At 37.8% G+C, this 14,866-nt stretch overlaps 1 protein-coding gene across 1 annotated transcript in view; it reads right to left on the bottom strand.

Annotated features, from left to right (window-relative positions):
- ASCC3 (activating signal cointegrator 1 complex subunit 3) overlaps positions 1 to 14,866 on the bottom strand; it is a 1,409,126-nt gene that overhangs the window by 1,366,816 nt on the left and 27,444 nt on the right. The window lies entirely within an intron of this gene.

Consider the following 14,866-nt stretch of genomic DNA (forward strand, 5'->3'; position numbering starts at 1 on the left):
CCCTCTGTGTGTGATTGTGTCTCTTGCGCTCTCTCTAACCCTCTGTGTGCGATTGTGTCTCTCTCTTTCTCTCTCTAACCCTCTGTGTGTGATTGTGTCTCTCTTTCTCTCTCTCTCTAACCCTCTGAGTGTGATTGTGTCTCTTTCTTTCTCTCTCTCTCTCTAACCCTCTGTGTGTGATTGTGTCTCTCTCTAACCCTCTGTATGTGATTGAATCATTGTGTCTCTCTCTCTTTCTTTCTCTCTAACCCTCTGTGTGTGATTGTGTGTGTCTCTCTCTTTCTCTCTCTAACCCTCTGTGTGTGATTGTGTGTCTCTCTCTCTCTCTCTCTAACCCCTCTGTGTGTGATTGTGTCTCTCTATCTTTCTCTCTCTCTCTCTAACCCCTCTGTGTGTGATTGTGTCTCTCTCTCTTTCTCTCTAACCCTCTGTGTCTCTCTCCCCCGTCTGTCTCTCCCTCTCCCCCCGAATGCTTCTCTGTGTTTCTGTCTACCTTTTATTTAATTAATGAATTGATAGTGCCACCTGATGGTGTGGCTTTATTTAAAGGGGTGAGGCCAAGCGCCCCACCATCTTTAGATTTCACCAGCCGCCACTGGATCAAGACATTTTTATATTTACTGCATAATGAAAGAATCTATAAGCATAATTTGCAGCATTAAAGTAAAAAGTATGTTTAACATATTTTAATGGGCATGGATTTCTAGATCTCATAATCAGAGCAAGCCTTGTGTTATCTGGCAAGAGTTTCTGTTACAATCCTTTTAGACTAAAATCAGATGTTTACTAAGTTGACCAGTTTTCCAAGACACCATTTAAAAGGGACATGAAACCCATATCAATCCCATATGCAAATTTAAATAACTTTCCAATTTACATCTAATATCTATTTTTTTCATTCTTTTGATATCCTTTGTTGAAAATCATATCTAAATATGCTCAGTAGCTGCTGATTGGTGGCTGCACATAGATACCACATGTGATTGGCTCACCCATGTGCATTGCTATTTCTTCAACAAAGGATATCTAAAGAATGAAGGCGTATCCTAGCCACTGCCTCACCAGCCTCTGACGTCACTGCACGTCACTGACACACACATATATATATATATATATATATATATACACACACACATACACACACACACACACACCAGTATATATATCTCCCATACAGCTAATTGTTGCATGGTATCTAGATAGATACTAAATATACACACACACATATATACATGGTTCTAGCTTATAAATGTACAATTTCAAGTAATTCCCATATTGTTTGCAAGTGGTTGAGAGTAGCACTCCCAATGTGTAGAAATAAGTCCCAAGGTGGGGTGCCAGCTACTAGGGGATCCTTTTCCACTTCCCCAAAAGTGTAAAGCAGAGCAAAAGAAAAGTGATGCAATCCTGGATAATTTCAAATGTGAAAAGCCTTTATTCTGCCATTACAGCTATAATTGCTGAATAAAGTAATTCCCATATAACATTACTTACATATTAAACCTTGGACACAGTCATATTTTAGAACATGCAGTGACGCCCACAGGCATATTGCAGTATTGTGTTTTTGGCTTACTTCCAGAACCACTTTGTATCGAACTTGTAAGAAGTTGAACACTTGTCTGATGTTCAATACCTCTATGTAACTTCTGGAATGAGCATTATTACAATCAACTTTTATTTTGAACTGTTGAATGCCAAGACATTATTTAAGAATTGTAAAAAGCTAGCAATTTTAAAAGTTGTGACAATTGCTATCACTACTATTGTTTTGATATTACCAATGTATTATACTGCGTGGATTTTATGTGTTCTTAAAGGTACATGAAACCCAACAGTTTTCTTTTTATTATTTTTTTTATTTAAATAGAACATTTGATTTTAAACAAATTTCCAATTTATTTCTTTTATCCAATTAGCTTAATTCTCTGGGTATTCTTTCTTGAAGGAGAAGCTATGCACTACTGGGAGCTATCTCAAAAAATCTGGTGAACCAATGTGCAGTCACCAATCAGAAGTTAGCTTCCAGTAGTGCATTGATGCTCCAGAGCCTACCTAGATATGCTTTTCAACTCTGGATACCAAGAGATGAAGCACATTGGAAAGTTGTTTAAAATTACATCTGTTTTAATCATGAAAGACATTTTTTGGGTTTTATGTCCCTTTAAATAAGAATTACGTAATTTTACATATTTTTTTAATAAAAAAATAAATAAAAATAAAAATAAGCGTCAGATATAGTTTTATTTAAAGCTGTTTGAAAATGACAGTAAACACCTTGTAATTAAAATACATTTATGTTTGCTATAGAACAACATATCAGCCAAGTTTTAAAGGGACATAAAACCCAATTTTTTTCTTTCATAATTTAGATAGAACATAACATTTTAAACAACTTTCTAATTTACTTCTATTATCAAATTATCTTAGTTTTCTTATTATCCTTTGTGGAAAAGCAAAAATGTAAGCTCAAGAGTGTGCACGTGTCTGCAGAACTATATGGCAGCAGTTTTGCAACAATGTCATACATTAGCAGGGGCACTAGATGGCAGCACTATTTCCTGTTGTGTAGTGCTTCAGGCATGTGCACGCTACCTACCTAGGTATCTCTTCAACAAAGAATAACATGGAAATGAAACAAATTTGATAATAGAAGTAAATTGGAAACTTTTTAAAAATAGTGTCCTCTATCTGAATCATGAAAGAAAAGTTTGGGGTTTAATGTCCATTTAACATTTTTTTTAAAAAATAACATCTTTTTACTAATATTATTTTTCAATAGCCAAACTCCACCCACCATTTTTCTTATTTCAAGGAGCCAATCTGGGCTTTAGTTCACAGACAACAATGCTAGCTACTGTCATAAAAATAGTATAAAATGCATTGTTTTGCAGTTGTTATCTGATAAAGCCAATTAGGGACAGATCTGTAGAAGAGTTAGCCTTGAAAAGTCAGCAGGATGCATTTTATAATCTGGGAATTAGAAATGACTAACTTTTCAGAGCTAAATTACATTAAAAGGGTGTAAAATAAATAATGAAAATATATTGCAAAGTTGTTTTTTTATACATAACTCAAAACATTTTTATGTACAAATCTAAAAGGTGTTTACGATCCACTTAAACGCTGCATTAGCTATTGTATATTTGGTGTAGTAACGTTTTGGAAAGTGTCTTGTGGGGGGAAGAGACCTATATAATTTTTGGGCAGTTTAACCAATCCATGCCTAATGAAGCTCATATCCCTTTTTATTATTCATTATTATAGCTCATTGACAACACATTACAAAACAGACATTTTACTAGTTAAAATGTTTTGAATGTCCCACTCATTATTAGTAACTGCCCATAAAGGATAAAAAAAGGATTAGTGAAGGGGTGGTAGGTACTGACTAGTTACCTTGACTCTTCAAATAAATATAAAAATGAAATAAATTGCATCGCAAAAAATATGCAATAAGACAGGACAGAATTCATTTTTTTTTTCACAAACACAGCAAAACCGGCTTGTAGTGAAAAAGGAACTATAAGAAATCTTCCAAACTGTTGCTAAGGAAACTTTACATAGATGCCAGCCCAAAAATCTAGGAACCTAATCATTTTGATTTAGTTGTGTGCTAGGAAATCAAGGGGTTAAAACTGCTGCAAATGTGTTATACAGCAGTAAACTAACCCCCTAATTGCCCATGTGTTCTCGGAAATCAGATTAACCCTTTGACTGCCGTGCTCTGGACAACCAGTTGATACAATCACTGTTCTGTGCATGTTTGGGATATAAATAGGTTATTTCTGAAATATGTTCATGCCAATCAATTCAGATTTTTTTTTTGCAAACAAAATAGATATTAGGTGCAAATAAAAAAAATATATATATACACACACACACATATAAATAAATGTTACATACATACATACGTATTCACTTTAAATACTTAACATTTTTTGCAAAAAAGAGCCTAGAAAACATGTTGTAAAACATATCATGCTGTTATAAGCAAATGACACGCTTTTTTTAAAATGAGGAGCCACATTAAAATGTACCTTGTTACCCAAATTGAGACACCGGACCGGGTGATGTCCATCAAGAGAGAGACTGCCTGGTAGTGGGATCTAGACGTATCCTCTGAGACAGATCTAAGTGGTCTCTGTTCCATTGTTGGAACATGCAAAGTTGCAGAGGGTGTAAGTGAAACGGAAGAAATGGTATGGCACCTAATGCTGCCACCATGAGACCCACTATCTCCATGCACTGTGCCACAGAAGGGAAAGGTACCGACTGTAGCTTCCTTCAGATCCACTGTGGACATGAACTGACCATGAAGAACCAAAGGAAGAATAGATCTTACAGTCTCCAACTTGAAAAATGGAACCCTCAAAAATCTGTTTAGAATCTTCAGAAACAGAATTGACCTGAAGGTTCCCTTCTTCTTCGGGACAATAAATAGGCATCAATACCTATTCTTGTTCTCCCAGATGGACTGGAACAATCACTCCCATGGTTTTTTTTTTTAGTCTCTCGCAAATTGTAGAAAGGCTAATCTTTTTCTGGCCTTCTGGAAAAGTGAGACAAAATAAACCTCCCTCTTGGAGGCCGAGACCAAAATCCTATACTATATCCCTGAGAAATTATCTGTAGAACTCAAGGGTCCTGGATGGACTGAGCCCAAGCCCCTTGAGAAAAAAAAAGACCAATCTGCCCCCTACCAGAAGGGAATCCGGATCGGGGGCCGCACCTTTATGTGCTCGAGGTCAGAAGAAGATTTCTTGAGCTGCTTAGATTTGGTCTTCAGGTTGTCTTTGAGGCTTCATTCTTCTGTGAAGATGAAGATCTCTGCATCTTATTTTGGTGAAAGGAGCGAAAGTGTCCCCCAAACTTTCCCTTTGCTCTAGATTTCTTGTCTTGAGGCATGAAGGCTCCCTTCATGCCAGTCACAGTGGAGATAATGGAATCTATGGCTGGGCCAAATAAGGTTTCTCCCTTAAACCCCAATGTCAGTCATCTGGATTTGGACACCATATCTACTGACCAAGACTTGAGTCATAACGCCCACCACGCCAGAACTGCACAATACGTATTATTAGCATTAATGCAAACAATTTAAATAATGGCATCATAAATAAAACAGTTAGCTTTTTTAGGGCTTGGATACGATCCTGAATCTCATCCAAAAATAACGTAAACCAAATTAGATAGGGAGTCGTACCTAAAAGCTCCAGCACCTGCCACTGCAGCAATGCTCACTGCAGGTAGAAAAAGTAAGCCCCATTGTAAAAAAGATCTCCTTAAAGGGACATTATACACTCATTTTTTCTTTGCATAAATATTTTGTAGATGATCTATTTATATAGCCCATAAAGTTTTTTTTTAAAATAAATGTATAGTTTTGCTTATTTTTAAATAACATTGCTCTGATTTTCAGACTCCTAACCAAGCCCCAAAGTTTTATGTGAATACTGTCAGCTACCTTCTCCAGCTTGCTCCTGTTTGTGTAAAGGGTATTTTCATATGCAAAAGAAGGGGGGGGGGAGTGTCTTATTTGCCACTTGCAGTGGGCTTTCCAGCTACCTTTTCAACAGAGCCAAACTGACAGCTTCTAAGTATGTTTTTAAACAGTTTTACACTGGATTTTTATATGTGCATCTTATTCTTTATAGTAGTGTCTATTACATGCAGTTATATGAAAATGAGTGTATACTGTTCCTTTAAATAACTCTCCAGTTTCCTGTCAATGGGATCCTTGAAAGAGGAACTGTCATCCTCCAAGGGAATAGTGGTCCTTTTTGCGAAACTAGATTTGAGCTCTATCTACCTTAGGTATTGAACCAAATAACTCTAAATTAACCTCAGGAACAGGAAAGAACTTCTTAAAAGTTGTAGATGGAGTAAATGGTACTCCAGGTTTTTCCCACTCCTTGGAAATAATATCTGATACTAAGGAGGGGACAGGAAAGAATTCAGGGGCCCATGACTTGGGTCTGAAGATTATGTCTATGCACTGGCTTATCCTCAGCTGGCTTTGTTTCCTTTACTTCTAACATTTTAAGGACTTCCTTAAGTAAATACCAAGATGTTCCATCTTAATTCTAAACATAAGGTCTTCAGATTCCTTATCAGGTTCCACACAGGAATCTTCAGAGAACACTTATCCATCTGAACTAGATTGCGATTTTTCAAAATCAGATTCCTGAGACTGCCTGACAGAGGAAGGCCCAGAAGTACTACCACCCTTAGGACCTGGAGAACAATGTTTAAGCTTGCGCTTACGCTTACTTGCAGGAGACATAGCCTCAAGAGCACCAGAAATTGATTGTAATTGGGATTTAAAATCTGGAGTAAATTCAGATACTCCACCCTGAGTAATGAAAACAGGGGGAAACCCCACAGTAGTATGTGCAGAGGAACCCTGAGAGACTGCGAGACATTGCTAAGACAAGAGCTGCAAAGCTGAGCTGGAAGCCATACCATGGCTGCCTTGCATAAAAGGTATTTGTTTACAGGAATTATAAATGTCTGAGGATGCACCTTCAGCAGACAAATCAATGTGGTCAGCAGGCTCAGATTGTTCCATCTTAGCCCAAATTCAAATAATAGAAAATTCCAATATTGCCTAAACTTGCCCTGAAGTGTAAGAAAGTAATATCCCCTAGTACTTGCTAAAAATAAGATCTATGCTAACCTAGAGAATAAAGCGTATGTAAATGTGTTTAATGCCTAGCACTAGAGTGCAAACTAGCTGCACGCAAACCCCCCCCCCCCCCCCGTGTGCTACGGTTTAGGGACTTAAGGATGCGCAATGCAGTAATGCGGTAGCAGAAGTACTGCACCTCTGGCTACCGCGCTGTAAAATGAAGAAAGGGAGATGGAGAGCGCACCAAAGCTGGCCAATGGCAGTAAAGAACTGTTAACACTTTCCTCGCCCAGAACAGATGCAGGGTGCCGCTTAAACTCCATCCAACTCACCACCGATTCCTTTCCTGCAACGGGGTGATAATCACATGATCAGGTGGTTTTCTGGACTGAAAACATAATTTATGTAAGAACTTACCTGATAAATTCATTTCTTTCATATTAGCAAGAGTCCATGAGCTAGTGACGTATGGGATATACATTCCTACCAGGAGGGGCAAAGTTTCCCAAACCTCAAAATGCCTATAAATACACCCCTCACCACACCCACAATTCAGTTTAACGAATAGCCAAGAAGTGGGGTGATAAAAAAGTGCGAAAGCATATAAAATAAGGAATTGGAATAATTGTGCTTTATACAAAAATCATAACCACCACAAAAAAAGGGCGGGCCTCATGGACTCTTGCTAATATGAAAGAAATGAATTTATCAGGTAAGTTCTTACATAAATTATGTTTTCTTTCATGTAATTAGCAAGAGTCCATGAGCTAGTGACGTATGGGATAATGATTACCCAAGATGTGGATCTTTCCACGCAAGAGTCACTAGAGAGGGAGGGATAAAATAAAGACAGCCAATTCCTGCTGAAAATAATCCACACCCAAAATAAAGTTTAATGAAAAACATAAGCAGAAGATTCAAACTGAAACCGCTGCCTGAAGTACTTTTCTACCAAAAACTGCTTCAGAAGAAGAAAATACATCAAAATGGTAGAATTTAGTAAAAGTATGCAAAGAGGACCAAGTTGCTGCTTTGCAAATCTGATCAATCGAAGCTTCATTCCTAAACGCCCAGGAAGTAGAAACTGACCTAGTAGAATGAGCTGTAATCCTTTGAGGCGGAGTTTTACCCGACTCAACATAGGCAAGATGAATTAAAGATTTCAACCAAGATGCCAAAGAAATGGCAGAAGCTTTCTGGCCTTTTCTAGAACCGGAAAAGATAACAAATAAACTAGAAGTCTTTCGAAAAGACTTAGTAGCTTCAACATAATATTTCAAAACTCTAACAACATCCAAAGAATGCAACGATTTCTCCTTAGAATTCTTAGGATTAGGACATAATGAAGGAACCACAATTTCTCTACTAATGTTGTTGGAATTCACAACTTTAGGTAAAAATTCAAAAGAAGTTCGCAACACTGCCTTATCCTGATGAAAAATCAGAAAAGGAGACTCACAAGAAAGAGCAGATAATTCAGAAACTCTTCTGGCAGAAGAGATTGCCAAAAGGAACAAAACTTTCCAAGAAAGTAATTTAATGTCCAATGAATGCATAGGTTCAAACGGAGGAGCTTGAAGAGCCCCCAGAACCAAATTCAAACTCCAAGGAGGAGAAATTGACTTAATGACAGGTTTTATACGAACCAAAGCTTGTACAAAACAATGAATATCAGGAAGATTAGCAATATTTCTGTGAAAAAGAACAGAAAGAGCAGAGATTTGTCCTTTCAAAGAACTTGCGGATAAACCTTTATCTAAACCATCCTGAAGAAACTGTAAAATTCTCGGAATTCTAAAAGAATGCCAAGAAAAATGATGAGAAAGACACCAAGAAATATAAGTCTTCCAGACTCTATAATATATCTCTCTGGATACAGATTTACGAGCCTGTAACATAGTATTAATCACAGAGTCAGAGAAACCTCTTTGACCAAGAATCAAGCGTTCAATCTCCATACCTTTAAATTTAAGGATTTGAGATCCTGATGGAAAAAAGGACCTTGCGACAGAAGGTCTGGTCGTAGCGGAAGAGTCCACAGATGGCAAGAGGCCATCCGGACAAGATCCGCATACCAAAACCTGTGAGGCCACGCCGGCGCTACCAGCAGAAAAAACGAGCATTCCTTCAGAATCTTGGAGATTACTCTTGGAAGAAGAACTAGAGGCGAAAAGATATAAGCAGGATGATACTTCCAAGGAAGTGATAATGCATCCACTGCTTCCACCTGAGGATCCCGGGATCTGGACAGATACCTGGGAAGTTTCTTGTTTAGATGAGACGCCATCAGATCTATTTCTGGAAGCTCCCACATTTGAACAATCTGAAGAAATACCTCTGGGTGAAGAGACCATTCGCCCGGATGCAACGTTTGGCGACTGAGATAATCCGCTTCCCAATTGTCTATACCTGGGATATGAACCGCAGAGATTAGACAGGAGCTGGATTCCGCCTAAACCAGAATTCGAGATACTTCTTTCATAGCCAGAGGACTGTGAGTCCCTCCTTGATGATTGATGTATGCCACCGTTGTGACATTGTCTGTCTGAAAACAAATGAACGATTCTCTCTTCAGAAGAGGCCAAGACTGAAGAGCTCTGAAAATTGCACGGAGTTCCAAAATATTGATCGGTAATCTCACCTCCTGAGATTCCCAAACTCCTTGTGCCGTCAGAGATCCCCACACAGCTCCCCAACCTGTGAGACTTGCATCTGTTGAAATTACAGTCCAGGTCGGAAGCACAAAAGAAGCCCCCTGAATTAAACGATGGTGATCTGTCCACCACGTTAGAGAGTGTCGTACAATCGGTTTTAAAGATATTAATTGAGATATCTTTGTGTAATCCTTGCACCATTGATTCAGCATACAGAGCTGAAGAGGTCGCATGTGAAAACGAGCAAAGGGGATTGCGTCCGATGCAGCAGTCATAAGACCTAGAATTTCCATGCATAAGGCTACTGAAGGGAATGATTGTGACTGAAGGTTTCGACAAGCTAAAATCAATTTTAGACGTCTCTTGTCTGTTAAAGACAGAGTCATGGACACTGAATCTATCTGGAAACCCAGAAAGGTTACCCATGTCTGAGGAATCAATGAACTTTTTGGTGAATTGATCCTCCAACCATGATCTTGAAGAAACAACACAAGTCGATTCGTATGAGATTCTGCTAAATGTAAAGACTGAGCAAGTACCAAGATATCGTCCAAATAAGGAAATACCACAATACCCTGTTCTCTGATTACAGACAGAAGGGCACCGAGAACCTTTGTAAAAATTCTTGGAGCTGTAGCTAGGCCAAACGGCAGAGCCACAAACTGGTAATGCTTGTCCAGAAAAGAGAATCTCAGGAACTGATAATGATCTGGATGAATCGGAATATGCAGATATGCATCCTGTAAATCTATTGTGGACATATAATGCCCTTGCTGAACAAAAGGCAAGATAGTCCTTACAGTTACCATTTTGAACGTTGGTATCCTTACATAACGATTCAATATTTTTAGATCCAGAACTGGTCTGAAGGAATTCTCCTTCTTTGGTACAATGAAGAGATTCGAATAAAACCCCATCCCCTGTTCCAGAACTGGAACTGGCATAATTACTCCAGCCAACTCTAGATCTGAAACACAATTCAGAAATGCTTGAGCTTTCACTGGATTTACTGGGACACGGGAAAGAAAAAATCTCTTTGCAGGAGGTCTCATCTTGAAACCAATTCTGTACCCTTCTGAAACAATGTTCTGAATCCAAAGATTGTGAACAGAATTGATCCAAATTTCTTTGAAAAAACGTAACCTGCCCCCTACCAGCTGAGCTGGAATGAGGGCCGCACCTTCATGTGGACTTAGAAGCAGGCTTTGCCTTTCTAGAAGGCTTGGATTTATTCCAGACTGGAGATGGTTTCCAAACTGAAACTGCTCCTGAGGATGAAGGATCAGGCTTTTGTTCTTTGTTGAAAGGAACGAAAACGATTGTTAGCCCTGTTTTTACCCTTAGATTTTTTATCCTGTGGTAAAAAAGTTCCTTTCCCACCAGTAACAGTTGAGATAATAGAATCCAATTGAGAACCAAATAATTTGTTACCCTGGAAAGAAATGGAAAGTAGAGTTGATTTAGAAGCCATATCAACATTCCAAGTTTTAAGCCATAAAGCTCTTCTAGCTAAAATAGCTAGAGACATAAACCTGACATCAACTCTGATAATATCAAAAATGGCATCACAGATAAAATTATTAGCATGCTGAAGAAGAATAATAATATTATGAGAATCATGATCTGTTACTTGTTGCGCTAAAGTCTCCAACCAAAAAGTTGAGGCTGCAGCAACATCAGCCAATGATATAGCAGGTCTAAGAAGATTACCTGAACACAGATAAGCTTTTCTTAGAAAGGATTCAATTTTCCTATCTAAAGGATCCTTAAACGAAGTACCATCTGACGTAGGAATAGTAGTACGTTTAGCAAGGGTAGAAATAGCCCCATCAACTTTAGGGATTTTGTCCCAAAATTCTAATCTGTCAGACGGCACAGGATATAATTGCTTAAAACGTTTAGAAGGAGTAAATGAATTACCCAATTTATCCCATTCTCTGGAAATTACTTCAGAAATAGCATTAGGAACAGGAAAAACTTCTGGAATAACCACAGGAGATTTAAATACCTTATCTAAACGTTTAGAATTAGTATCAAGAGGACCAGAATCCTCTATTTCTAAAGCAATTAGTACTTCTTTAAGTAAAGAACGAATAAATTCCATTTTAAATAAATATGAAGATTTATCAGCATCAATCTCTGAGACAGAATCCTCTGAACCAGAAGAGTCATGAGAATCAGAATGATGATGTTCATTTAAAAATTCATCTGTAGAGAGAGAAGTTTTAAAAGATTTTTTATGTTTACTAGAAGGAGAAATAACAGACATAACCTTCTTGATGGATTCAGAAACAAAATCTCTTATATTATCAGGAACATTCTGCACCTTAGATGTTGAAGGAACTGCAACAGGCAATGGTACATTACTAAAGGAAATATTATCTGCTTTAACAAGTTTGTCATGACAATTAATACAAACAACAGCAGGAGGAATAGCTACCAAAAGTTTACAGCAGATACACTTAGCTTTGGTAGTTCCAGCACTAGACAGCGATTTTCCTGAAGTATCTTCTGACTCAGATGCAACGTGAGACATCTTGCAATATGTAAGAGAAAAAACAACATATAAAGCAAAATTGATCAAATTCCTTAAATGACAGTTTCAGGAATGGGAAAAAATGCCAATAAACAAGCTTCTAGTAACCAGAAGCAAAGAAAAAATGAGACTGAAATAATGTGGAGACAAAAGCGACGCCCATATTTTTTAGCGCCAAATAAGACGCCCACATTATTTGGCGCCTAAATTCTTTTTGGCGCCAAAAATGACGCCACATCCGGAACGCCAACATTTTTGGCGCAAAAGGACGTCAAAAATGACGCAACTTCCGGCGACACGTATGACGCCGGAAACAGAAAAGATTTTTTGCGCCAAAAAAGTCTGCGCCAAGAATGACGCAATAAAATGAAGCATTTTCAGCCCCCGCGAGCCTAACAGCCCACAGGGAAAAAAAGAGTCAAATTTTAAGGTAAGAAAAAAAGATTGATTCAAATGCATTATCCCAAATATGAAACTGACTGTCTGAAAATAAGGAATGTTGAACATCCTGAGTCAAGGCAAATAAATGTTTGAATACATATATTTAGAACTTTATAAATAAAGTGCCCAACCATAGCTTAGAGTGTCACAGAAAATAAGATTTACTTACCCCAGGACACTCATCTACATGTTTGTAGAAAGCCAAACCAGTACTGAAACGAAAATCAGCAGAGGTAATGGTATATAAATAAGAGTATATCGTCGATCTGAAAAGGGAAGTAAGAGATGAATCTCTACGACCGATAACAGAGAACCTATAAAATAGACCCCGTAGAAGGAGATCACTGCATTCAAATAGGCAATACTCTCCTCACATCCCTCTGACATTCACTGCACGCTGAGAGGAAAACCGGGCTCCAACTTGCGGCGGAGCGCATATCAACGTAGAATCTAGCACAAACTTACTTCACCACCTCCATAGGAGGCAAAGTTTGTAAAACTGAATTGTGGGTGTGGTGAGGGGTGTATTTATAGGCATTTTGAGGTTTGGGAAACTTTGCCCCTCCTGGTAGGAATGTATATCCCATACGTCACTAGCTCATGGACTCTTGCTAATTACATGAAAGAAATAAGGTTTTAGTGATCTTATTCAGAAAATTTCTCTATGATAAAATTAGGCATTCAGTCTCCAAGCCTTCAAGTTGAGAGACTTGAGATCTTGATGATAAAAAGGGACCTTAAGATAGCAAGTATTGCCTTAGAGGAAGAAGCCACAGGGAACAGCTGGACATCTAAACAAGATCTGAAAAGTTAGTCCTGTGTGGCCAAACTAGAACAATCAAACTTACTGACGATTGCTCTTAGATACAAGATATTCTTCTAGAAACAGAACCATTGGAGGATAAAAGAAATCAAGATGAAAAGACCAAGAAGCAGCAAAAGCAACTACAAACTCCACCTGATGGTCCCTTGATATAGGAAAATATCTGGGAAGGTTATATATCAAAAGAGATGCCCTTAGGACTATCTCTGATAGACCCCATCAATCTACAATCTGATTTAACACTTATTTATGTAAAGACCCTTCCCCTGGATAAAGAGATTGACAACCCAGATAATTTGCTTCACAATTTTTACCCCTGTGATATCAATGGCAAAACTTGTGCAAAGATTTTTCTGTGCATACAGAGAAAGCGGGCACAGAGGTAAAATGAACTCATTTATTTGACATACGAAACAACAGTATGTAAAATTAACACGGGTAGGTGTGAAACTGCCTTTATATACCCTTTTTTTCAGCCCAAGGCAAAAAATGGAAGACTTTCATCATCACTATAGAACTGTGAGTTCCCCCTTGGTTATTGATATATGTCACCGCATAGGAAAGTCTCTTCTTTAAGGAGAGGCCAGCTCTGGAAAGTCCTGAAGATAGCACAGAGTTCTAGGATATTTATTGCTAACCTCGTGTCCTGAGGAGACCAAAACTCCCTATGCTCTCCTTGACCCCCATACTGTACCTCAACCTAAGAGACTTGCGACTGACGAGATAACTGTCCAGACTGGATGACAAACTAATCTCCCTGAGGAATAGGTTGGTTCTATATCCACTAGGACAGAAAATTCCTAGTAGCTAGATACAAAAAGTTCCTTTAAGAAAGTATAGTCCTTGCACCACTGAAGAGGTCTCATGTAAAACCAAGCAAATAGAATTGCATCTGATGCATAAAGCTATTGAAGTAATGGTTAAAAACTGAAGTTTCACACATATTGACTGTAACTTTGATTGCCTTTGATCTGTCAAGGAACGTCTAAATGTTATGGAATCTATAGTGACTCCTAGAAAGGAACATGAGAAGAAAGCACAATGGAGGGGGACATCATAATGTCCTGATCCATGGTAAAAGGAGATAAGCTTAGCCTTGTTCATACTGGGATGGACAGAACTAAAAATAATCTTAGATAACCTTCAAACGGAACAACATTTAAAGAGGTTTTATGCACAATTTCCATGGAGGAAGGGACTCTTCTCACCTTTAAAATATTAAACTTGGAGAGACAAAAAACATATACATACACAAGGAACATGTACACAATGCTAAATATAGGGAATAGTGGACTAATTGAAATTTATTTAAAAAAAAAAAAAAAAAAAATACTGCTGTGACCATAATTTAAACCATAGATTTTAAATATGTTGTAAATATGCTGACAATATAGAAAAAAAAAACAGTACTAACCTGCGATGGGTTGCATACATAAAACATACAACTTATGTTACAGTTATTCATTAGAGAGACTCAATGCACAATAATATATAGAAAATCTAAAATAAAAGTCACAAAAGTAAATGGGGTAAGTTTAAAATGGCCCAATAGAATTCACTCAAGTGATTTAGTTTCCTCATCAGAAAAATTCCTTCTCAAATGTTATCTGGCCAAAACCATGATGCATAATGTTTAAAAAAGAAATGATTGTGTAGGCAAATATGAAGTATATTGACAGCAATTGGCTTTATTTAGTATGCAATACTTATAGACTGCAAGACGTGGTGACATGGCAGTTTAACAAGATATTTACCATCTATTTATAAAATAATTGTACAAGGAT

This window comes from Bombina bombina, chromosome 4 (assembly GCF_027579735.1).
Source record: "Bombina bombina isolate aBomBom1 chromosome 4, aBomBom1.pri, whole genome shotgun sequence".
NCBI lineage: Eukaryota > Metazoa > Chordata > Amphibia > Anura > Bombinatoridae > Bombina > Bombina bombina.